The sequence below is a fragment of the Lepidochelys kempii genome, chromosome 11 (genome assembly GCF_965140265.1).
Source record: "Lepidochelys kempii isolate rLepKem1 chromosome 11, rLepKem1.hap2, whole genome shotgun sequence".
NCBI lineage: Eukaryota > Metazoa > Chordata > Testudines > Cheloniidae > Lepidochelys > Lepidochelys kempii.
Genome location: NC_133266.1, coordinates 50,330,983 through 50,354,722, shown reverse-complemented (window position 1 = coordinate 50,354,722; position 23,740 = coordinate 50,330,983). Strand labels below are relative to the sequence as shown.

General features: G+C 43.1%; 1 protein-coding gene across 6 annotated transcripts in view; it reads left to right on the top strand.

Annotated features, from left to right (window-relative positions):
* Positions 1-23,740, top strand: part of TFPI (tissue factor pathway inhibitor) — a 112,765-nt gene that overhangs the window by 39,121 nt on the left and 49,904 nt on the right. The window contains exon 1 of one of the 6 annotated variants that reach the window (XM_073306124.1): positions 16,816-17,112. The exons of 4 other annotated variants lie outside the window; for them this stretch is intronic. The gene's annotated coding sequence lies outside the window, so the exon portion shown is untranslated. Of the gene's footprint in view, positions 1-16,815; positions 17,124-23,740 lie in introns of those variants that run through there. One more of the 6 variants, XM_073306126.1, reaches the window with a different exon arrangement.

Here is a 23,740-nt window from a genome sequence, read left to right as displayed (position 1 = left end):
TTTATGTCCAAATTAAGACAATGGGATTACTCACAAGCTTATGTGCTTAACTATTTCCTGGAGCAGGGCTTAAGTGCTTATTATTTGGGATATCTTTTGTTTTACTTTTCCTCAGATTTATTAATCCCTAAAAGGCAAAATTTAATTAGCCCCTTCTTTAAATGCACAGCTTTTTAGAACACCATTTGTAAGTCTCATATATATGTGTAATTTATACACATAAGTAAATAGATATTCTAAAAAAAAAACGGGCCATGGAAGCAGCAAGAAAAATATGAAAGAATAAAGAAAAGACTAGGGTTTTAACTGAAATATAACCTTTAATTAGGAAAAAAATCTATTAAGATTGCATGTGTTTTAAATAAATCAGTCTTATTAATAGATTTTGAGGAGGAAAGGCATATCTTTCTAGCTGTATTTATCCTAAGGCCTGATCCTGCTCTTATTAAAGTAAATGGCAAAACTCACATTGATTACCTGGGAGCAAGATTCAGTCACTACCTAAAGTATACAATAGATTTTTTTTTTTTAATTTGAAGGGAAAAATATTTCTGCACATTTCTATTTCACTTCCAGATACAATAGCTGCACTCTTAGTGCAGCAACAGTGACATCCAGTGACTAATCAGATTAATTCTAGGTCTGAAATGCATTTGGAATGGGTGCTCCAGGAGGTGCACCAAAAGTAAAGTTCATTTACAGGAATGTCTAGTGCGGCACTAGATTGCAGATTCTCATTGCACCACAATGCAAACCACAATGAAGGGCTGAGCTAAAATATAAATGTGTTTATTTAATGTTATTGTATTTAACATAATTAGTGCTTATTCTGCGCCAGAATTAGGCTGTCTGTAATGCAGGTATCTTAAATATCCATTAAAGAAATACATAATTTTAAAATAGTTATTTTGTGAAATGATGCAATCTTTTTAAAGGGGTTATACTGTAGTGTTTACTATTTCTTCTATTTAAAGGTAGAATTCAAATGAAACTAACTATATTAATACACATTTTTTGTTCCATAAAGAGCCATCTTAAAAATAAAAACATGTTTGACTGTGGGCTCTAATAACTGCATTGAGTACATAAAATAAAAATTGTCTCTTACTTCATATATGAGTAAGAGACAATTAAGGTTTAAATTAGAGAAACTTATGCTGTTTAATACTTTCTCCTCTTCTACCTGATTCTGAGTTCATTGAAATAAATGGAAGGTTTTTTCCTAATTCAATGAGTACACCATCTGGCCCTAAAAGATTACTAGCTTCTGGTAAATGCCTGTACCTGGTATTTTATGCAATTAATTGTGTGGTCATTTGTTCTTTATCCAAATGTCATTAGTCCAGAGTTCAGTCCTGAAATGTAAAAACAATCTCTTACAAGATTTCCAATACTTTCTGATGATGTTAGGAACACTGCACCAAGACCTCATCTCCCAGGATTTTGATTGAGGAGGATGATAGTAATAATAATGCCTAGACTTTTCAGCAGTAGATCTGAAAGCAGTGGGTAAATATCATTTCCACCATTTTGCTGTTGTGGAAACTGAGGCACAAAAGTGGGTCAGCTCACTCAATGAGCCATGACAGAGTTAAAAATATAACCTAGAGTGCCTCACTTCTAGTTGTTAAAGGGAATACAAACAAATTCCAGGAACAGAGGTATGAAACTAAAAGCAAAATTAGGAACGCTAGCAGGAGACTGCATATGTGTACTTAGCCCTGGTCTACACTAGGACTTTAGGTCGAATTTAGCAGCGTTAAATCGATTTAAACCTGCACCCGTCCACACAGTGAAGCCCTTTAATTCGACTTAAAGGGCTCTTAAAATCGATTTCCTTACTCCACCCCTGACAAGTGGATTAGCGCTTAAATCGACGTTCCCAGCTCGAATTTGGGGTACTGTGGACACAATTCGATGGTATTGGCCTCCGGGAGCTATCCCAGAGTGCTCCATTCTGACCGCTCTGGACAGCACTCTCAACTCAGATGCACTGGCCAGGTAGACAGGAAAAGAACCGCGAACTTTTGAATCTCATTTCCTGTTTGGCCAGCGTGGCAAGCTGCAGGTGACCATGCAGAGCTCATCAGCACAGGTGACCATGATGGAGTCCCAGAATCGCAAAAGAGCTCCAGCATGGACCGAACGGGAGGTACGGGATCTGATCGCTGTTTGGGGAGAGGAATCCGTGCTATCAGAACTCCGTTCCAGTTTTCGAAATGCCAAAACCTTTGTGAAAATCTCCCAGGGCATGAAGGACAGAGGCCGTAACAGGGACCCGAAGCAGTGCCGCGTGAAACTGAAGGAGCTGAGGCAAGCCTACCAGAAAACCAGAGAGGCGAACAGCCGCTCTGGGTCAGAGCCCCAAACATGCCGCTTCTATGATGAGCTGCATGCCATTTTAGGGGGTTCAGCCACCACTACCCCAGCCGTGTTGTTTGACTCCTTCAATGGAGATGGAGGCAATACGGAAGCAGGTTTTGGGGACGAAGAAGATGAGGAGGAGGAGGAGGAGGTTGTAGATGGCTCACAGCAAGCAAGCGGAGAAACCGGTTTTCCCGACAGCCAGGAACTGTTTCTCACCCTAGACCTGGAGCCAGTACCCCCCGAACCCACCCAAGGCTGCCTCCTGGACCCAGCAGGTGGAGAAGGGACCTCTGGTGAGTGTACCTTTTAAAATGCTATACATGGTTTAAAAGCAAGCATGTGAAAGGATTACTTTGCCCTGGCATTTGCGGTTCTCCTACATGTAGTCCTAAAGCCTTTGCAAAAGGTTTCTGGGGAGGGCAGCCTTATTTCGTCCTTCATGGTAGGACACTTTTATCACTCCAGGCCAGTAACACATACTCGGGAATCACTGTAGAACAAAGCATTGCAGTGTATGTTTGCTGGCATTCAACCAAAATCCGTTCTTTCTCTCTCTGTGTTATCCTCAGGAGAGTGAGATATAATTCATGGTCACCTGGTTGAAATAGGGTGCTTTTCTTCAGGGACACATTCCTGCTGGGCTGTTTGCCTGTGGCTGAACAGAAATGTTCCCTGCTGTTAGCCACGGGGAGGGGGGAGGGTTGAGGGGGTAGTCACGCGGTGGGAGGAGGCAAAATGCGACCTTGTAACGAAAGCACATGTGCTATGTATGTAATGTTAACAGCAAGGTTTACCCTGAAAGAGTGTAGCCACTGTTTTATAAAATGTGTGTTTTTAAATACCGCTGTCCCTTTTTTTTTCTCCACCAGCTGGATGTGTTTCAATGATCACAGGATCTTCTCCTTCCCAGAGGCTAGTGAAGCTTAGAAAGAAAAAAAAACGCACTCGAGATGAAATGTTCTCCGAGCTAATGCTGTCCTCCCACACTGACAGAGCACAGACGAATGCGTGGAGGCAAATAATGTCAGAGTGCAGGAAAGCACAAAATGACCGGGAGGAGAGGTGGAGGGCTGAAGAGAGTAAGTGGCGGGCTGAAGAGAGTAAGTGGCGGGCAGAAGACAGGGCTGAAGCTCAAATGTCGCGGCAGCGTGATGAGAGAAGGCAGGATTCAATGCTGAGGCTGCTGCAGGACCAAACCAGAATGCTCCAGTGTATGGTTGAGCTGCAGCAAAGGCAGCTGGAGCACAGACTGCCACTGCTGCCCCTCTGTAACCAACCGCCCTCCTCCCCAAGTTCCATAGCCTCCACACCCAGACGCCCAAGAATGCGGTGGGGGGGCCTCCGGCCAACCAGCGACTCCACAACAGAGGATTGCCCCAAAAAAAGAAGGCTGTCATTCAATAAATTTTAAAGTTGTAAACTTTTAAAGTGCTGTGCTTAATGTGCTGTGTGGCATTTTCCTTCCCTCCTCCACCACCCCTCCTGGGATACCTTGGTAGTCATCCCCCTATTTGTGTGATGAATGAATAACGAATGCATGACTGTGAAGCAGCAATGACTTTATTGCCTCTGCAAGCGGTGATTAAAGGGAGGAGGGGAGGGTGGTTAGCTTACAGGGAAGTAGAGTGAACCAAGGGGCAGGGGGTTTCATCAGGGAGAAACAAACAGAACTTTCACACTGTAGCCTGGCCAGTCATGAAACTGGTTTTCAAAGCTTCTCTGATGCGTGCCGCGCCCTCCTGAGCTCTTCTAACCGCCCTGGTGTCTGGCTGCGCGTAACCAGCAGCCAGGCGATTTGCCTCAATCTCCCACCCCGCCATAAACGTCTCCCCCTTACTCTCACAGATATTGTGGAGCACACAGCAAGCAGTAATAACAGTGGGAATATTGGTTTCGCTGAGGTCTAAGCGAGTCAGTAAACTGCGCCAGCGCGCCTTTAAACGTCCAAATGCACATTCTACCACCATTCTGCACTTGCTCAGCCTGTAGTTGAACAGCTCCTGACCACTGTCCAGGCTGCCTGTGTACGGCTTCATGAGCCATGGCATTAAGGGGTAGGCTGGGTCCCCAAGGATACATATAGGCATTTCAACATCCCCAACAGTTATTTTCTGGTCTGGGAAGAAAGTCCCTTCCTGCAGCTTTTGAAACAGACCAGAGTTCCTGAAGATGCGAGCGTCATGCACCTTTCCCGGCCATCCCACGTTGATGTTGGTGAAACGTCCCTTGTGATCCACCAGAGCTTGCAGCACTATCGAAAAGTACCCCTTGCGGTTTATGTACTCGCCGGCTTGGTGCTCTGGTGCCAAGATAGGGATATGGGTTCCGTCTATAGCCCCACCACAGTTAGGGAATCCCATTGCAGCAAAGCCATCCACTATGACCTGCACATTTCCCAGGGTCACTACCCTTGATATCAGCAGATCTTTGATTGCGTGAGCTACTTGCATCACAGCAGCCCCCACAGTAGATTTGCCCACTCCAAATTGATTCCCAACTGACCGGTAGCTGTCTGGCGTTGCAAGCTTCCACAGGGCTATCGCCACTCGCTTCTCAACTGTGAGGGCTGCTCTCATCCTGGTATTCATGCGCTTCAGGGCAGGGGAAAGCAAGTCACAAAGTTCCATGAAAGTGCCCTTACGCATGCGAAAGTTTCGCAGCCACTGGGAATCGTCCCAGACCTGCAACACTATGCGGTCCCACCAGTCTGTGCTTGTTTCCCGAGCCCAGAATCGGCGTTCCACAGCATGAACCTGCCCCATTAGCACCATGATGCATGCATTGGCAGGGCCCATGCTTTCAGAGAAATCTGTGTCCATGTCCTGATCACTCACGGGACCGCGCTGACGTCGCCTCCTCGCCCAGTATCGCGTTGCCATGTTCTGGTGCTGCATATACTGCTGGATAATGCGTGTGGTGGTTGATGTGCTCCTAATTGCCAAAATGAGCTCAGCGGCCTCCATGCTTGCCTTGGTATGGCGTCTCCGCACAGAAAGAAGGCGCGGAACGATTGTCTGCCGTTGCTCTGACGGAGGGAGGGGCGACTGACGACACGGCTTACAGGATTGGCTTCAGGGAGCTAAAATCAACAAAGGGTGTGCCTGTACATCAAGGAGCATTTCAGGCAGGACTGCACGGAGGGTTCCAATAAGAAATGGTGCACCTAAGTTATCGTTCTTATTGGAACAAGGAGGTTAGCCTGGCCTCTGATTGATACATGGCTAGATTAACCTCGCTGCGCCTTCTCTGTGACTGACTGCAGTGTGATCTAGATAGGGGAGGAGGAAAATGAGTCCAAAACAAATCTGGTCTATGTCTTGTTCTGACCCACTCCATCGATCCTTTACATCTTTGGCTGGCAGCAGACAAAAAAGGCGCGAAATGATTGTCTGCCCTTGCTTTCACGGGGGGAGGGAGGGTGGGAACGGGGTCCTGACGACATGTACCCAGAACCACCTGCGACAATGTTTTTTGCCGCATCAGGCATTGGGATATCAACCCAGAATTCCAATGGGCAGCGGAGACTGCGGGAACTGTGGGATAGCTACCCACAGTGCAACGCTCCAGAAGTCGACGCTTGCCTCGGTACTGTGGAAGCGCTCCGCCGAGTTAATGCACTTAATGCACTTAGAGCATTTTCTGTGGGGACACACACACTCGAATATATAAAACCGATTTCAAAAAAACCGACTTCTATAAATTCGACCTAATTTCGTAGTGTAGACATACCCTTAGAGTACATTAGAGGTGTGTGAAGATGACACCAGTTACAGTTCATCCCTCATAATACTCATTGATGTCCCATTCAGCTTGATCAGGGAGAAATTTGTGTTGCATCGTAGGAGATGTAGTATCTCCAGGAGCCCAGCTGATAGGAGAGAATGAGGGTCTGAACTACAACTCCCATGAAGCAATGAACTTCAAATAGGAAAATTATGGTTATAACGGGGCAATCTGTTCCCTCTGAGGGCAGTAGGGACTAGGTATCAGTCAGCCCCAGTTCTGTGGCATGACCCTTTAAAGTTTCAGGAATGTGGAGGTACATAAAGGCCTAGGAAATAGCAGAAGCAGATATTGAGAGGGACGGAGTGGTCCTGATGATTCATGTTTGGAAAAACCCATGCTACTGTTACTTTAAGGGCTTTGGAGCAGGAGCCTTGCAGTGCAGTATAAGGCAAGACTTGCTTCTATCCCAGCCAACCAGGACAAGCCCTGGGAAAGGACAACATATGTGCGGCTGCTTCTCTCATAACTAGCAGTGAGCTTTCCCACTGCAGGGCGGTAGGACTGAACTGTAAAAGGAGCTAACTGGGAGAAGCTGGTTTAAGGCTGCAGTTGGTTTCAGTTAGCACAGACTCAGAAAGAGGCTGATCCTAGGGGAAGAAACCTTCCAGGCTTATAGCACCCAGGCACTAGGAGGGCTGCAGAACTTTTGAATACAGGTAGAGTAAGACTATCTGAAATATTACACCGGTCCAGCAGGGGCTGTGGGATTCCTGAATATAGAAAAGGAGCCTGCCCGAATTAGCACAGAGGCTCCCAGAACAAGGGTGGAGTTGAGGGGCTAAAGAGTTTTGTTCATTGCACTAGAGTTATTAAATAAGCCCCAGAAATGGAGAATGTTTGTCTAAGTAGCCTGCTCTGGGAGTAAAATCATTGTAAGACCCAAGAGGGAGAGTAGAGGGCAGCAGGTCTGTAGGGCCGCAAGGGGGCCTGCTTGGGGACAGCACCTGTGTGCCACCTGAGGAGAGAAAGTAGACCCTGCATAGACCTAGAAGGGAGTGCTTGTGTTGACCATGGCCTGTAAAGCTGGGGAGCTGACTCATGGCAGGCCCAGACAAGGTTTCCTTACATTAATGGCAGATGGTAGTGAGGTGCCTCACAACCCTGGGTCCCCCTGAGAAGCATCACAGGGGAAAGAGGCAGACAAGAAACGGAGAGACTCAGAGGCAGCAAGCAAGTCAAAAAGCAGCCTATAGGCATGGTGGTGACCCTGGGAGAAGCCTAGAGGAAGGCTCTTGTTTGGGGCTGCTGACTGAAAGCTTGAGCTGTAAGCAAAAAGCCAACCCCCTAGTTTTGGTTTTTCCTATGTTCAGAGAAATGGGACTTTGTACATTCCTTGTAAATAAACAAGATTTTATCAAAGGAAATACCAGTCTCCATCATCAATTTCTACTCCAAATTAGGACCCTGAGCTTTGACTAGTCGCTCAGGTCAAAAAGGAATAACATGTCACTTCAACCATAGAGAACCATTCAGTGGATTTTGTGGTGGAGTCTTTTCTTTCCTTACATGCATTCTGCAAAACCTAGCCAAGCTGCATAGGCTAGGCATAGGACTAGAAATTTGCTTTTGAAGTGCAGGAAATAGAAGTGGTCCATGAGAAGATGAATTCGAACTCATATCTTGGGTTCAAGGCCATTTATCTATGCCAAGGGTCACAGGCCTACTATGCTTGACAATATTTATGCTAACTTGCTTAAGCTAACGTCTTACAGGATACAAGCTGGTAGATTCCTTGCGTTATTGCTGAATATAATAAAGGTTAAGCTAGCTCTGTGGGCTACATTCTTAATCAAATTTAACAATAGTGTGTCTTGGCTATGCACATCCCTTCCACTCCAGCCCTATTAAGATTCTTTTCTACTCATCATATATGAAAGTGGCCTATTGGTCTCCACCAGGCGTCAGCATACACGATCTAGCATTTGAAGTATCTACAGTACTTACCTATAAGTATGCACTACCAAATTCTGAGAGCTAGTGTCCTATGATTCATAACAACCCCAAACTGGAATTGGTTAGGCTAAGCTACAATTTCAAGGACTTTTAATCTTTATGTTCCATGGTAGATTACCCAATGGTGTCAGGTAGACATTTTTGGCCCAGAGTTTAGTATTGAAAAATGTTTCACTGAGGTTTTGTGTCTTGCTCTGTAATGGCCACAGGTGAAGCCAGGATGTTGACCTTGATGGGCCATTGATTTGTTAGCGTGGCAATGCCTGTGTTTTTGTAGGATCAAGATCTGACTCATTCTTATATTTAGCACAAGCAGGGGTCCCCATTCTCTTTCCCCATTGTGTTCAATTCTTTAAAAAAAAACAGCTAAAATAAAGAGGAGTGAGATGGCAGGAGAGAAGGAAGATGTTTAGAGAAAGAAGAGCAGGTGGGAGGATCTGCAGGTCTAGAACCTGCAGCTATTCGCTCCTAAGCAGCTGCTGTGGCCACGCCACCCTTTGACAGCAGAGCAGGGAACACCAGCTTAGTAGCCCTGTGGGCTCAGGCTTCTGTGGCTACCCTGTCCATGGAGGCCCCATTTGGTGGTGTCAGAGTCCCCTGATTGTCTCAAGCATGTTATTTAAGGCCTGGGAGAAACACCAGGAGGCCGTCTGTGTAACTAGGCTGACCCCTGCCTGCTGCTGCAAATAGACCTTGCTGCATTTCCCGATACCTTGCCCCATTCCTGGACCCTCATCTTGCTCCTGTTCCACTATCTCAACCTCAGCAGGCCCTTTGGGCTTCTAACTCAGGACAGCTCACCAGCTATGACCTGACCCATCAGCATGCTACCAGTATAGACTGGCTTCTTGCCTTGAGCTATCTCTTGCAGCTGGGATCGTGACCACTTGGGTAGATCAGGCTGAAGGCCTTTTGGCCTCTGCTCCCACTCCCTTGGAAGTCAGTAGAACTTTGATTTTTGCCTGGATTTTTAAACATTAGTTTAAATTCTGTGATATAATAACAGAAAACATTGGAGAACTGTGGAAAAAATTTCAAAAATGTCCCCTATATCGTCCTTTATAGATCAGCTTGAATTTGGGTGAGATTTTGAAATTGTGATGTCATCAGCATGTTGATGACATAATGTGGAGGAAGAAATGGGGGTGATGCATAATGTCACTGACCTGAATGGAGGAAAAATTTAAAGTAATTTAACTCTTATCCTTGCATTTTGTGAGTATTACAGGTATAAACCTAGAGCTCATTTGTGGGAGGTTGGGATGGAGCCGCACTTTCATGATGCCGTTAAATGAGCTGAACAGCTGTGATATGAAGTGCAATCACTAGAGGGCAATGAGAGATCACAAACGTCTATACTCCATTGCAGAGCAATGTCAGAGAAGCTGTCATGCAGTGGCTTTAATATACATATTGGTTAGAGAGGCAGCCCAGTTCAGAAAAATAAGACATGGCCCTCATCTGAAAATTATATCCCAAACTTGTTAATGATGCAATTGTTTTCATTTAATTGTTTTCTTTTACCTGTCCCATGTTCCCCTGTTGTCTGACTTGTCTCTATTTTAGCTCAGTAGGAAACAGCAGTAGAAAGAATATTCTTGAATTATTTCCTTTTCCGAGGTTTGCATGCATTTCTTAGCATTCAGAGAGGAACACACAAGGGAGGGAAGGATATGACTCAGTTTGCATTTCTTTTGGTAAGCAAGATTATTTTTAGATAGTAGGCAGTGAGACTACAAGGTCTTAGGGCTTGTCTGCACTGGCAAGTTTTGCCACCAAAAACTGCCTTTTGGCGACAAAACAGCGATACCGTACACACTGCAATGTGACTTTAAAAAAAAAAATACGCCCAGTTTTGCTGACAAAAAACTTCCATCCCTGTGAGAGACTTTTTTTTCTTTTTCCTTCCCTTTGTTGTCGACAAACAGTGTACATACTACAGCTTTTTTTTCAGTTGTATTGGCCTCTAGAAAATGTCCCACAATTCCCATGCTGCCGCTCTGGTCAGCGGTTTGAACTCCACTGCCCTGCAACCAACCCGCCCCTCCCCCTTGCAAGTCCCAGGAATTTTAAATCTCATTTCCTGCTTGCTGGCTTCCCAGATGAGCTTCCCAGGTGAGCATGGCTGGCTATCTCACCAAACGCGCTCCCGCTTGGACCACCGCTGAGTTGTTGGATCTGATTAGTATATGGGGAGAGGAGTCTGTTCAGTCACAGCTGCGAGTGACCCATAGGAATCAGGACACGTATGGGCAAATTTCTTGAGGCTTGTGCAAAAAGGGCTATGATCAGGACACGCAGCTGTGCAGAGCGAAGATAAAGAAGCTGAGGCAGGCGTCCTATAAGGTGCGGGAGGCGAATCATCACTCCAGTGGTACCCCTAACACCTGCCACTTCTATAGGGAGCTGAGTGCTATCCTCGGTGACCCCACCTCCATCACCGATAGCCCCCTGGACACTTCGGAAGCAGCAGAAAGAGGGGATAACCCGGAGGCTGAAATTCTGAATGAAGAAGTCGAGCTAGAAGGGGATGCACAGCTCCCAGCAGGGTCACCCAGTGGGGCAGGTAGTCAGGAACTTTTCTCCACTCCAGAAGTGCTCAATGGGTAGCAGGAAGCAGATGAGATGCCAGGTAAGTTGCTGTGGCTTGTGTAGGGAATCAAAAAGTGGGAGGCAGGTTGTGTTTTCTGTGAGCTGGACGTTGTCCTGTGTAGCTAATCTGCATGGCCAAGCAGGGTGTTGATGGACATTGAGACCTGCAGGGAATCCTCCAGAGAGAGGCTCTGGAAAGTTTCCAAGAGGTACTTGTTAATCCTCTGTCACAGATTCCAAGGAACTGCAGCTTTGTTAGTTCCCCCATTGTAGGAAACTGTACCATGCCATTTAGCAATCGGTGGAGCTGGGACCAAAGTGGCACATAGTTGAGCTGCCTATAGACTGGGGTGAAAACCACAAGCATGCAGTAGTTGTGCCCTGGTTTCCCTGGTTACTCGCAGGAGCGAGATGTCAGCCAGCAGGTTGGCCACCTGTGAAAAAGTATGGGATAATTTTAGAATGAGTTCCCTGCAAAGTTGCCCGACAAGCCATGACTGTTTTGTCCTTATGCACAACCGCCTTCCCCCGACTCCTGACGCTCACCATGATTGGGGTGCTCGCGGACCTGGGTGCCTGCCTAGAGTTCAGAGGGAAAGTGATTGCTACTTGCAAAAGGCCCTTGTTACTAAAATGTTTCAATCATTTGCTGGAATGTAACAATCCCTCATCTGTTCAGCACAGATCTTGAGGAACACCCCACACACCACTGCCGACCGACTTCGGCAGATGAGACATTCCTTTTCATTTCAGAGCACTCCTGAGTTTCCCCATGGCTCCACCCCATCTCACAGCTTGCACAATGATAGTTGGAGCTACACACAGTTGTGAGGTTTTACACTTTTTAACAATAAATAAAGGCTACTGTATTTAATGGTACAGCGTTTTTATTCTGTGTTCTACAAAAGCATGTAGCAATCAATCCATCTCGGGAACAGGCTTCTAAAGCATTTTGTTGCATGGATCTTGGGCCCCAAAATTGTACATGGATGCACCAGGGAAGCAACTCCAAAGCAGACGTGTTACTGCTCCTCATTGTCAATGTGGTTCCTCAAAGCCTCTCTGACGTTAATAGCAGCCCTCTGGGCTCCTCTGACAGCCCTAGCATCTGGCTGTCCAAATTGTGCAGCCAAGCACTCTGCCTCAGTGCTCCACACCTGAGCAAATATCTCACCCTTAGATTCACACAGATTATTCAAAGTGCAGCACGCGGCTATGACCACGGGAATATTATCTTCGGTAAGGTCTAACCTGCCACTGAGACACCTCCAGCAACCTTTCAAAAGGCCAAAGGCACATTTGACTACCATGCAGCACCTGCTCAGCCTGTTGTTATAACGCTCCTTGTTGCTGTCCAGATGCCCTGTGTAAGGTTTCATGAGCCAGGGCTGTAAGGGATAAACTAGGTCTCCCAGGATTTGGGCATTTCCACATCCCCCACTGTGATCCTGTGGTCTGGAAAGAAAGTCCCCACCTACAGCTTTCTGTACAGGCCACTGTTCCTGAAGATGCATGCATCATGCACCTTTCCAGACCTGCCTGCATTGATTTCCGTGAAATGCCCCCAGTGATCCACAAGTGCCTGCAACACCATGGAGAAGTATCCCTTCCTATTGAGGTATTCAGAGGCAAGGTGGTCTGGCACTAAAATTGGAATGTGCGTGCCATCAATTGCCCCGCCACAGTTAGGGAAATGCATCTCTGCAAAGCCATCCACTATTTTGCATGCACATTTCCCAGACTCACGGTCCTCTGCGGAAGGATACGATTTATTGTCCTGCACACTTGGAGTAATACAGCCCCAACAATGCACTTCCCTACTCCAAACCGATTTGCAACTGACTGGCAGCAGTCTGGATTCTCCAGCTTCCACACAGCGATTGCAACATGCCTCTCTACCAAAATGGCAGCTCTCAGTCTGGTGTCCTTGAGCTGCAGGTTGGGGGCCAGCTCAGCACAGTTCCAGGAAGGTTGCTTTACGCAGCCTAAAGTTCTGTACCCACTGGTCTTCATCCCACACGTGCATGACAATGCGATCCCACTAATCAGTGCTTGTTTCCAGAGGCCAAAAGCGACGCTCTACCGTATGCAGCTGCTCGGTGAATGCACAAAGCACTGATAAGTTGCTGCTGTCCATATCACACTCGGGTGCCTGCGATTCATCCTCTGTCAGTAACTCTGCGAGTAACTGTGCTGCCATGGGCGATGTCGTCATGACAGCTAACAGCGCATAGGAGAGAAGCGTGGGATACATCCTCTCTCGCTGCAGATGCTGGCGCGCACTACAAAAGACTGACAGTTGGAAAAAACAGCGCAAAAGGAAGCCAGAAACCATTGGAGGGCTGGGACACAAAGTGGTGCATGATGGTACATTTTGCACATCCCAGGATGCACCGTGCTCCGTTTCCACATTCCCACAGTGATGGATGGTGTCACCAGGCACTGTGGGATACATACCGACAGTCCATTGCTCTCGCTGTCGACAACAATGCCCCGAATGTGGACATGATCTGTTGACAGGGGGAGCAAATGTAGACATGCTTTGGTGACTTTGCTTTTGTCGATTTTTTCGATTTTTTTTTAGTGGGTTTTTTTCCTTGTTTTGTTTTTAGTGCGCTAACTCCAGTGGCGAGGCTAATCAGAAAACACACCTCAGTAAAGGCATCTTGGGTTGGTTTTAGGTCACTTAATTTATATCTACACTGCAATTAAATGCCCATGGCTGGCCCATGTCAGCTGATTGAGGCTTACAGGGCTCAGGCTATGGGCCTGTAAAATTGCAGTGTAGATGGTTGGGCTCAGCTTGAGCTAGCAGGCTAAAAATAACAGTGTGGACATCACAGCTTTGGCAGCTGCTCGGACCCCCTAGATCTGAGCTCGGGTGGCTAACTCAAATCTCTGTCAGAGCTGCAACATTCACAGTGCCAAATTTCAGAATTAGACGTGGCACAATTGAACACCTGTTTCTGTTTGTGCAAGCCTAAGGTATGCGCCCAACAGACATGTGCATGACATATGCTACACATGCACTCCCTAGCTATTTGCACACTTATCATAGGCATGCAAGTTAATTTGCACACACCTACTTCTGTAAAGCTGATCCTTTACTTCTCATTTCCTTAGTTTCCCATCGTAAAGTGCAAATAATATCTCGCAAGTGGGTAATATTTGTAAAATGCTTTGTGCTCCTTGGATGGAAGTCAATGTGAAAATGCAAAGCCTTAATAGTATTGCTAATTTACAGTGATTGTCCTGGGACACAGTGGGGCTTCCATGTCATTGAATTCCATGAGGAAATTTATCAACAGCAGAAAAGATTCCTGTTATGAGCTCATACCCACTAGCTGCCTGCCCATACCCACACTTTAACAGGCTATTGGGAAAACAAAGGGTTAAAGATACAAAAAAAAATTCAGGGAAGGTTCACCACTTTGTCCAGTGGATCTGCCTGGCTGAGCATGGGAGCCACCTGCAGCTTGTTATAAAGGGCTCTTGCTGATGCTGTCTGGGCTGCTACATTACAGACACCAGATAGAGGGTTAAGGACCCTGTCTGTATACAACTCATTTAGTATTGTCAAGAATAAGAGAGGGGAAGATTATTGAAAGATTAAGATTTGGATAAGGGAAGAAAGTGAGAGCAGTGTTTTAAAAAGCACATGTCTACAACAAATTTGCTCATGTTTAGTCTTTTTGTTTGTTTGTCTCTATTTTCTTGACTACTTCCGTTTTATACATGTCTCTTCATCACGATTTAACTGAGTTCCTGTTGCAGCTAGTGATCGTCTCTCTGGTGGCTTGTAGTATGGCCATACACTGAGTCCAGTGTTAAATCACATCAGAAATCAGATCTGTTAAATCTTATCAAAGGCTATTTGTAATTGTAATCTTTGTACTGAAGATTGATGTATATGCACATATATTACATAAAAATACAATAAAAGAACATGCAGATTGAAAAGTTGCACACAGAAAAGTTAGAAAATTCCAGAATTAAACTTTCTGAGTTCCTAGAACAGTATATCACTGCATTATTATTCCAGATATATTTACAGAGTGATGATAGTTTAGGAGGAGACTTTAAGTCAGTGAACATTCTGTTTTGTTGGTTTGTTGTACACTTTGAGAAATTACTGTGGTCTTCTTGAGATAATATTCCAATGCTAGCACTTTTCTAATGACTCTAGGGATTTAAAACTCTCAAATTCCATCTCACTGAATCTACTGAATAAAAGCAAAAGACACGAAGAAAAACCCTGTAAAAATTGCAGCAGCCTGTTAAAGGCACTGCAAATCTTTCCACTGACTTCAGTGGGCTTTGGATCAGACTGTATGTCAGACCTTATTTAGTGATGCTGAAAGCTCAAATCAGTCTGGTTTCATCTTCAAAGTCTGTTCCCAACTTCAGTCACAGTCTGTCAGCTCCTAATTATAAATCAAAGAAATCCAAAGATAAATAGTTGTCATTTGGTAAATTGTGAGGATTGAATGTATATGTGGAGAACCGGAGCTACCTCATCAAAATCTAAAGGAAAACAGGCTCGTCCTCAAATGAGAGATGCTGTCCTTTGAGCTAGGCTTCTCATTTTGTGCTTTCTATCTACAGTGAAAAATTTGAACTCTGGTTTGGTTTCATTACTTATCAAAGTTCTTGTAAGTCAGCCAATTTTTAATGAAAATAGACACATCATTCTCCCTGTGTCCCTGAGAATATTGTTTATATGTGGTTTCTCCTCCCCACTCCTCTCCCCCCCCCCCAAAGCATTCAAGTTTATGGATCTTCACTGAAGATGCTGAACCGATGTCATGACTCTACAAACGTATTCTCACACATGTAACTTTATTGATGTGAGAAATGCCATTAGTTTCAAAGGAACTATGCACAATAAAAGTTACTTGTGCGTAAGTGTATACAGAACTAGCTCCCAATATATGAAAAGGGAGCTGTTGTGTCTGGCTGATCCCTTCCATAGAAACCACCTGCTAGAATTTCAAAGTTAAGTGAAATTCCAAGAGGTTTGGAACATGGCAGGGGACGACAATTTTGTTTTTAATTTCAGCTGAAATTGGCAAATTTTGCCTAACTTCCATAAAAGATCTATAAAAAAGCTATTAAACCCTTTCCCCTGTGCCTAAAACTCGGCATAGTTCCCCCAAAACCTATCTGAGTTTGGGGTTTATAATACTCCTAAAGCAGGACACTTTTGCATGGATTGGGGACTATTCTGAATCTTTCATGATGATTTGGTAAATAAGGGTTACCAGATTAAGAAAAATAGTATCAGGCAGCATGGCTTGTGATTCAGTTTTTCATCCAGTATTTTTACCCAAACTGTAAACATATACCTCAAGAGATTCAAAAATGGATTGGTGATTTTGGGTGTCTCAATTTTTGAGTGTTCAAGCTGAAATCTTCAGAGAGTCAGTGTTCAGCATTATCTGAAAATCAGGCCACCTCTAAGGTTGGGCCCCCAAAGTTGGGCACTCAAAACTCACTAGTGGCTTTTGAAAATGTTGGCCTTATGTACAAGTACCTCATTCTGGGGACATCACCTTTGAAGTTATAAACTGGTGAAGAGAATTCCTACCTGTCCTTCCTGTGTGAGCAAGGACTACTGTCACTCAGGTAGGGCTGGGGGATTGCCTACAATGGAGGGCAGGCAATATTTCTGGCAACGGGACAGCTTTTAATTTTAACCAGAGGCTCCATAGAAACCCTGATCAGCAGATGCTGCTGAGGAGATGAGCTATATCTGCACATCCCTCGCCATGCCCCTCTTCAATCCAGTGCCCCCAGCTCTTGGGGCTGCACTGGGTGCTCACAAGGCACCTCAGTAGAGGGAAAGTTATAGTCACCATACAGCAGAAGCCAATGTAGACCCTGTGTTGAATCTATATAATATAATGGATAAATCATTTCCCTCTTGAACAGAACTTCATTTATTACATAAAGGGAATATGATGCAAGCAGAATACATGCTAAGTTTTAACATATCTCTGTGAAGTAAACAATGAAGCAGCTTTTTGACTGTCATCAATGTACTGAAGTGTAAACTGAGCTAGCATTTAGACTTCCTCCTTATCCAGTTTCGCACGCTTCTTTCCTGGTTGGTGCTATTTAGAAAAGTTACCCTAAAAAGCAAGCGAGGTCACAACACTCTAAACAGGAAGCTTCCCCTGCCTTGGATCTCATTGAATCTTGGCCAGAATAAGCCTCTCTTCACAGCAAACAGAGGAGCAACCTCTGGCAGCGTAATCAGCAGGCTGCTACAGCTGCATTATAGCAGGATCAGATTGCATTTTTCCCATTATATCTCCACCACTCCCAACAAGAACTGATAGTGGAGAAGCAAGCTCAACACACTTCAGGAATTCGCCAATTCTCTTTCAAGAACTGCTCACAGCAATTTGGTTGGTGAGTACTTTGTAAGTCTTTGTTTTGCAAAAGACTTTCTTTGGGGGAAGAAGGCAAGAAATTCTGCCCAGAGGATGTCAAAAGTTGGTTGGTTTTTCCTTAGCATGTGTTAGGTACTGTAGTCAGATGTCCAGAAGCAAAGCCTAGTAATCAGGGATTGCAAAACTGTAGATTTTTGTTTCCTAAAGAGACTGAAGAAACAGTTCTCTTACAATAGGAACTATTTGCTGGTAGTGAACATGTCAGGATATGGGCATTTTGGCAAGCTCATGGATAGCATTGGCTGTTTAGATCCAAACCATCAGTGAAACATTTTATGCTAATTTTAACCAGTAACCCAGAGTTTGTCATGAAATGTCTCATGCTTTTCAAACAATGCTTGGACTCAATTGAATACAGTGGAAGCTCCAGGGAGAGAGACAGATTTATTCAGGCAGTGTTCTGTGGTCTGTCTGCTAGACTATTTTCAAATCCTATGAGCCCATGCCTTTAGAGGCAATTACAGTTTTAAGAATTAGCAGAATGTTATGTCTGCTTTAGCAGAATTACACAAATCTCATGTAACTATAAATCATTTTCATTCATTATTAAAATCAAAAGAATATTTTCCCTGTCTTGTCCATAGATTATTTAAACAATGAACAAGGTCATACTGAAATATGAAAAAATAGAACAAGCAACAAAAAATGACTTGTGCAAAATTCTACTTCAGGATCAGCATAATCATGAGCTTCTTTTATGATAACTCTGTAATGAAAGCACAATGATATTTAACTGGATTTAAAAACAAGTGCCAAAATCTAAATAACTACTCACTAGGTTTGGTATAAGGAATATAAGAGAAGAAGGATACATAGCACTAATGTTCAGTGGCGGAGAAATGGACAAAGGAGAAAATGAGGGTGGCGGGAGAACATAGATATGGAAAATGTCAGTGTGACTCAGTTCTCTAAATTAGTCATAAAAGCACTCCAGGCAAAATGTAAAATAAACCATCCTTCCTGAACGTCTTATGGACAGACGTAAAGGCAGGAAGTTCAGCTGTCAGATAGGAACAATAAGGGCATGCTTTCTGAATTGCCAATAACTAGCACCTAATAATGTTATGGAACAAAGCTGAGAATGGGCTTTGGTGTGCATGGGTGGGTTGTTTGTAGATATCTGTTAATTTTTTTTTTGAACTTTTTTGAAAGATGAGCTCACAGTGTTTCCTAGATATATGTTGCCATCTCAACTTCTATAAAAAGTCAGGTTCAACTATTGTTTAAGCTGAACGTGAACACAATATGATTATTTAGCTGTGTGTGTGTGTACACAATTACAGCAGTCTTAATGTTCTAGAGATTACTGGAACACAGCACATTCTAGCCATGCCCATTTCCCTGGGGAATCCCCAACTTGCTATACCCTAGGGGAATCCTAACTTGCTTTTTCGGCTGGCTTTAAGCAAAGCAGACTTCTTAGGCCAGATTCACAGGCCCATCACATTTCACAAAGTAGGAAGAGAGTGCTGTATGACCAGAGCGAGAAAGAAAAGGAGATACACAGAGACCTGAATTGCTTGCATCTCAATCTAGCCATCAAAAAGGAAAAGTCACTGGCCAAACTCCCAGGTTTGTGAGGACAGTTTTGAAGAGCATGTCAAAAGAGCATCGTGGCAAACAAAGATTTAGATGTCTTCACACATAAGTAAATCAGATATTGGATCACCATTGCAAACAAGGATGGAAAAATGTGGATGACAAACTATACCCTGCATTCTTCAAAGACTCAATGGTTTCCGAGCTTCTACAACATCTTATTTGTGCCTGTACTAGTAGGGGTCACTGAACAATCAACAGGTTTCAGAGTAGCAGCCATGTTAGTCTGTATTCGCAAAAAGAAAAGGAGGACTTGTGGCACCTTAGAGACTAACCAATTTATTTGAGCATAAGCTTTAGCTCATGAAAGCTTATGCTCAAATAAATTGGTTAGTCTCTAAGGTGCCACAAATACTCCTTTTCTTTGATCAATTGTGTCTGTAGTCAGAACAATCTTCTCTGCACAGATTGTGTACATGCCAAGGTGGTGAAGACTGTGGCAACTCATGCACTCTCAACAAAGATTGTAATGATGAACAAGATGATGATAATAGTGTTGACTAGAAATGTCACTAGAGCCATTACATTTCAATGATACCTGGACAAATTTATTATTAGAGTTTGTTTTACCCTTTAGATTGTTGTTGTGTTGCTTTGAGGTTACAACAAGACTGAATTTTATATCTTAGAGTCATTAAACTAACAGAAACAAGTGTAAAGATTTCAAAGTAGTCATATTAACATGTTAAGAGGAGGATCCTTGTTTATCTCTAATGGCGCCACTTGACAGTTCCACATAATATTTCATCTTAAAGTAGACACAACAAGCTTTCAAATGATGTATATATGTGAGTAGCGAGATTATATTAAGTTAACCAAATTGGTGGTGCCTGCCCCCTGCCTAGAATGAAATGTGAAAAGCAAACCTGGCCAAAAATGAATTATTTTTTTAAAATCCTTTAGATTTGATCATCTAAAGCAATCAGTATCTTTCAGCAGCTTCCATTTAAACTTTGTATTGAAATTCTGTAAACCATATCAAAGTATGTAGATGGCCTGATCCTAAATTGGTTAGTGTAAATTTGCATATCCCTCTCAAGCTCCTATGTTTCTGAAATATTGCTAGTATTCTAAAAGTTCTAATGTTCTTATCACAATCTTGAAAATCTGGCAGCTATTTATATTAATCTTTTATGTTTACTAATGCGGAGTCTGCAGGGAGGGGGAATTGGGAACAGAGAACAGATTCTCAGCATTGCTCCATTGAAAATTCATGCAGAAATCTAGGAAAAAATAACAAAAACAGAAGCCCCTCCAATCACCCCCAAAGACATTAAGTTCTTTCATTTAAAGATGCTAAGTCCTTAAAAAGTAGTGGGTAGTCTGGCAAGGACAACAGGGAGATGAAAATTGTCCCATCTATGCACACACTCTTTAACATCAGCTTGTTGGGGAGAACCTGATAGCAGGATCTGGTCAAATGGAACCTCCACAAATATAGTTGAACTGAGAATGGTCTCCATTCTATGGGTCCTTGAACCATTCGACAGTTGGCATATTATTTTCTGTTAAATTTTATAGAATGGTTCAAAAACAGAAAAAATTATCATTTTCTATTGATTCCTTCAGACCCACAAAACCCTGTTGTCAGCTGCAATCAAGGATTAGCCAGCTGAAGACTTGGCCTTGTGGCATAACACTGAGTCTCGATCCTAGCGGTGGTCTTAATACTTGCCCGGTGCTGTTTAGGTACACCATGAAGGAAGAGACTCTTTAGAGTTGCTCTCCTCCTTAACACATGCAGTGCACCTACATGCCACAGGCCGGGAGTTGGTTTACTGCCTGTAAGATGTTGGGGGACATTTTATATTTGGCACATAGTTTACAGTCCAGTAATTGTTGCCTTATATCAAAACAGGAAGACCAATCAATCTTCTGAGGTGAACATAGAACAGAAAAATTAGACATTTTATCCAGCAGATATTCTTCCCTCTTACTTCAGATTCAGAAATAAATTCTGATGTGGGCTTTTTTTTATTGTTGTTGGTATTATCGTGTCAAAAGCAAAACTTCTGACTGCTTTCTGAAACATATGTCATGATTTTTTTAGACTTACCTTGTTTCAATCACATTTTATTTTTTAGAGGGAGAAGAAACAGATGTGTGAGAAACAGCATTTCAACATTCAAATATTAATTGAGTGCAAACAGAAACCACTAATGTCTATTACTACCTTTTCCAAATCAAGCTACATTCAGTAAATATTTGTCCGGTAGGCATGCTGTCAGATTAAAAATGATAGGCCTAGTTTTCTTCTTCCTTACAGCAGTGTCAATGAGAAAAAGATGGCGCTATCATTTGTTAAAAAGTACTGCGTGGATCAAAATACCTTTTCTACCACAAGGCAAAACCCTGCTTCGGTTAGCTCAGTGATGAGAACTAGGGACGTAGTCCAGTTTGGGATCCTATTGATTAGAGTAAATGGGGGGAAATGATGATATATATTTTTAAGCACAGTGAATTATCCAAAGGGAGTAGTGAAATAAATTGTCAGAATTGCTATAATCTTATCTAGTTAGATTCTTTTCTCCTTAATTTTAAACTAAATACAACTTAAGACTACGCACAAAATTTCATAACCTATGTCTTACTGTTACTGAATTTACCATATCTCTTGCATTTTTCACCTCTTCCATTTCCTGTGCTATCAGTTTGAGTAAGTCACTTTCATGGTCACTGAAATGTAACTTGATGCTTTTTTCTAATGCTGTCAGTTGCTAATATATGAACCCACCTTTTGTTTTTCTTTCCATTTAGTCAGACAGAAGACTTTAGTTTGGTACTAAACTCTAGTTACTGTAGAAATTAGTGCAGAACAGGCTGCAAAGCAAAATAAGTATATTCAAAAGGTCTAATTCTGCAGGTCGTGAAAAATATATTCCTGAAAAGTGGTCAGAGAACACAAAGGTTTTTTTAGCAAAATCCCTACAAATGTGGAGAAAGTTTTCTGCTAATTCTAGCCATCAAAATGATTTAAGGGGACAGATCCCAGGTTAAGTCTCCTTTGTGCCACTCTGGCTATAGGACTTACAGCTCCTCGACAGGGATAGTTGGGGATTCCCATCATAAAGGAATTCACAGTTAGGATTTCTGTCATAAGGAAGTTCCCATTTGGTTTGCAGCTGCCCCTATACCACTCACTTTCCCCCACCTTCAGAAAGGGAGGGTGTTGGACAAGGTATAGGTATTATTCACAAGTATATGTTATGTAGGTTATCCCTAATCAGTTTTGAAAAGGCCTGTATAGCACCCTAGACCATCAGACAACCTTATATGCCACAGAAAAACCCATTTTAGGAATGGTCTAGAAAGTTTTAAAGTTTATTGGGACTACAGTTTATAACCCTCCAACTGTAAACTCAACAGTTACCATTAGTTCCATTATACAGATCTCAGAGGGAGCTCTAGAAGTAACCTATCCTATCTTCTGTTAAAGTCAGTCATCTTGGGACTTACTAGAGGGCATGGTCCCAGTGGAGAATTGGGGGGGGCAGAGGGTGAGAAAACCTGGATTTGTGCTGGAAATGGCCCAACTTGATTATCATACACATTGTAAGAAGAGTGATCACTTTAGATAAGCTATTACCAGCAGGAGAGTGGGGTGGGAGGAGGTATTGTTTCATGGTCTCTGTGTATATAATGTCTTCTGCAGTTTCCACAGTATGCATCCGATGAAGTGAGCTGTAGCTCACGAAAGCTTATGCTCAAATAAATTGGTTAGTCTCCAAGGTGCCACAAGTACTCCTTTTCTTTTTGCAAATACAGACTAACACGGCTGTTACTCTGAAACCTGTCACTTTTTGTTAAGCAGCAGTTGAATTTTATATTGGATTTTGCTTTTCTTTTAATCTGATATGAGAAATTCCTAAACTGCAAAAACAGCCTCAGACAGTAAGCTTTAGATCCTTCACCCATTTCTCCCAAGATGACACAATATACTAGGAATGTGTGACCGTAGGGAAATTTACTAAGAAGATAATGGACTTTCTGTATTGACTTGTTCTTTAGAATGAGGCAGATGAATTTCCTTTTGGGAAACTACCCAAACATTGGCAATCTTGTAAGGGCTACTTTTAATAAAATACTCTTTTTAAGGAGATTAGGGGGGATGGGAACAGAACTGCAGCTGTCTCGTTGAGATTTTTTGTCCCTTGTACAAATGCAGTAATTCATTCTTAGACTCCCCCAACTGAATATCTTGTTATATAATGACAGGTTTCAGAGTAACAGCCATGTTAGTCTGTATTCGCAAAAAGAAAAGGAGTACTTGTGGCACCTTAGAGACTAACCAATTTATTTGAGCGTGAGCTACAGCGATGAAGTGAGCTGTAGCTCACAAAAGCTTATGCTCAAATAAATTGGTTAGTCTCTAAGATGCCTCAAGTACTCCTTTTCTTCTTGTTATATAGTTAAGGTTGCACAAGTTGCTATTACAAAGGGTTATTTTCAAATGCTAATTACTTGGTCAAATGTTTCCTTTTTTGGCTTAATACACAGTATATTTGTTCTCAGCCTAGGATCCAACTGTTTGGGAGGTTTTGAAGGATTGAGCAAAAACTGGTTTAGCAATTTAAGATATATATTTCCTGTCCCTGGAATAGGTAACCAGAATTCTAGGTTTTAACCAGAGGGATTGGAATCCAGAAGTCTCAGTGTATATATATAGGGAGGGTTCAGGTGCAAACTTGGGACTGATCCAAGGTCCAGCTGAGTTTTGGATTAGGCCTATGGAGGGCTCCATAAGCATGGAAAGTGGCGCATTAAATAAAATTTAGGGGCTCTTCAGGGATTGAAAGTACTCAGAAATCTTTCTCATTTCAAATTCTCTTCAAAACATAAAAGTGAAGGCATGGTACAAAATGTCTCTGAATATCTACTTCTGATGAACTCATGAAAGACTGGGGAATTCTAAAATCCAGTTGATTTGGATATTGATTTTACTTCCTCTTTACCCAACCCAAATGATGTCAGGTCAGCCATTATCTTTG